At 45.5% G+C, this 2,866-nt stretch overlaps 1 long non-coding RNA gene across 1 annotated transcript; it reads left to right on the forward strand.

The window, feature by feature from the left end:
- Positions 1 to 1,056: 1,056 nt before the first annotated feature.
- LOC140722596 (uncharacterized) lies at positions 1,057 to 1,585 on the forward strand. Its single transcript, XR_012097679.1, has 2 exons — positions 1,057 to 1,264; positions 1,537 to 1,585. It is a non-coding gene; the product is annotated as an uncharacterized lncRNA (long non-coding RNA).
- Positions 1,586 to 2,866: the final 1,281 nt, after the last annotated feature.

Consider the following 2,866-nt stretch of genomic DNA (forward strand, 5'->3'; position numbering starts at 1 on the left):
GCTTTGAAATATAAATTTGAGACTGTGAGTCTGGACTCATTCTATCTATACTTCGGACCGATGTACCCCAAGATGACAGACTTTGCCTCAAAGATCCTTTGCATGGTCGGGACAAGATGTCTCTGTGAGCAGGCGTTCCCCATAATGAACATTAACAAATCCAAACTGTGCTCGCAGCTGACACACAAACATCTAAATGACATTATGAAAATCCGAACTGCCAAGAAACTGGTCCCTGATGTTGACAGGCTGGTTAAGACCAACAGATGTCAGATGTCTGGAAGCAGCAAGTGAAAAATGAGTGACACTGTTTGATGTTCTGCGACGTGTAAGCAGAATGCATTATGGAATATTGTGTCATAATATTGTGATTCATTCAATTTCTGACTATTCTATTATTGTAAATTGTGATCACTTCAATAAAAAAAATAGAGGCTAACTCCGTTCATTTTCTGGGTTTGATTGCTGGAAGCAGGCTAATAAAAATTAGGTGCAGTTGTGCAGCCTACGTTTACAATATGTTTTGTTAGGTCTACATTTATGTCTGCTAATGCTCAATTTCAAATGGTTTGTTAACGTAAAGGGTGTGGCTCCCAAAACAATCTCAGCCAACGTAGCATCGTTTTTCTCTCTCCCTCAGCACAACTTTCTTGTAGCCTACGACTGTAAGTTAATACCAATCATACAAATAATGCTTGCTCGGCAATCTTCTTCATGAGCAACGGAATTTGTAAAGCAAAACAATTTGTAGTTATAGCAGAGACTGAGACACATGAGAGCAGGCTGAAAAAATGGAGGCAACGAAAGCTGCGTTTGCACGCGCCCAACTGATCCGGCCCGCATGAAGCTGCATTTTGCCCAATCTGGCCCGTGACCTAAAATGAGTTTGACACCCCTGACCTACTACATCTCCTTTATACTACTTGTAACTCCTCAAGGAATTCCAACAGGTTTGTCAGGCAAGATTTTCCCTTGAGGAAACCATACTGACTTTGTCCTATTGTGCTGCCTTTATGGCAGTTATTTAGTTTATAATATTTTCGCGTAGTAATTTGTTAGCATTTTTAGTTAAAGTTAGGATCGTTTAAATCAATTGATTTGTCTGTAATACATCGCGGCTGCGATGACGTCACATCCGGGTTCGCCGCGTCTTGTGGGGAATTACCGGTTTGAGATTCACGCAAGGGTGGGGGTCACTCACATGTGCGACCATAACGCTGACTAGGGTCTCTCTATGCACCAAAGACACAGTGAAAGCAACGCTGTAAGTCATTAGATAATCGGTATTTTGAGTTAAAATGTTAACGCCGATTCTGTTAAAAGTAACGACGGTCGGTAAGGTTTACCTTTTCGTCAGTTAAAGAGTCGGGATAGTTTGTATTGAAGTGTATCTAAAGCAGCCAATGGAGCAGCTAGATTCTGACTGTATGCTGCACTTTAATGTATTGTAGTTTTACCTTTGCAAGTATTCACAATGTAAATGTGATATTTAGAAGGGAACAAACACTGTACCAATCTTGTATTGTTTTTCAACAGTTTTCACCATGCGTTAATGTGAAGAGTGAACAGTAAATGGTTAATCTTACTGCGGTCTCGTTTGCATTGATTCTGGTTTATCTCGACGTTTACCTCGGCGTTATTTCACACCCGAGCGAGAACGTTACAGTGAAAAAGCGGCATTATCAGGTGTTTAAAGTGCAGCCATGTCAACCCGATCCAGCATCAAGTCGTTGTCAAAGTCATCGTCATCCTGCGACAGGGGCAGTAGGGCATCAAGTAAGGCCACCCAAGCAAGAGCGAAAGCAGAAGCCGCCAAGGTGCGAGCGCGCTTTGCCAAAGAAGAATTAGAAGTAAAGATGAAAGCGGCTGCCAGAGAAGCCGAAAACCAGAAGGAAAAGGCTGCCAGAGAAGCCGAAGCGACTGCCAGAGAAGCCGAAAACCAGAAGGAAAAGGCTGCCAGAGAAGCCGAAGCGGCCGCCAGAGAAGCCGAAAACCAGAAGGAAAAGGCTGCCAGAGAAGCCGAAGCGGCCGCCAGAGAAGCCGAAAACCAGAAGGTAAAAGCTGCCAGAGAAGCCGAAGCGGCTGCCAGAGAAGCCGAAAACGAATTGGAAAGGAAAAGGTTAGAGGCACGGTTAGAAGCGCTGAAGCTAGAACGAGAAGCAGCAGCTGCCGAGGTGGAAGCAGAGTTAATAGAAGACGCCGAAGAAATGCATGATCCGAAGGACGGAAAATCTACCTCGGAAAAGATCGGCTTGGAACGTACAAGAGTCTATGTCCAATCTCAAATGGAATGGAAGACTCTTTCTTCCTCTCCTTACTTATTCGATAACGTCCCACTTCACGAGGAGTCTTGGAGAGGCCCGACGGCATCACGTCCATCCGAGGAAGATAATTTACCCTCGCAACTCCGCGATGAACCCAGGAATGCAAGGGCTCACGACAAGTACTTCTCGACACCGAACTTACCGGATTTGGGGAGAAGAGAGGCAAAGACTGAGTCCAGACCAGCAAATCCCATAACAGATGTACGCCCTCAGTCATGTACCTGTGGACATGTTCCCTCAGCCCGCACGCCACCTGCGGACGAATCCGCAGCACGGTATTTCGCACGACGGGATCTCGTCACTTCAGGACTATACCAGTTCGACGATAAACCTGAAAATTACCGTGCATGGTACTCCACTTTCACCAACGCTATCGACGGATTCCAGCTCAGAGCAACCCAGGAGTTGGATCTTATGGCAAAATGGCTGGGAAAAGAATCATGCGAACAGGTGAGACGCATGCGTTCAGTGTACATCAACAAACCCGAGCTAGCATTGAAGAAAGCATGGGAGAGACTTCAGGAGGGCTACGGAGCCCCCGT

Source organism: Hemitrygon akajei, unplaced genomic scaffold (genome assembly GCF_048418815.1).
Source record: "Hemitrygon akajei unplaced genomic scaffold, sHemAka1.3 Scf000081, whole genome shotgun sequence".
Lineage (NCBI taxonomy): Eukaryota > Metazoa > Chordata > Chondrichthyes > Myliobatiformes > Dasyatidae > Hemitrygon > Hemitrygon akajei.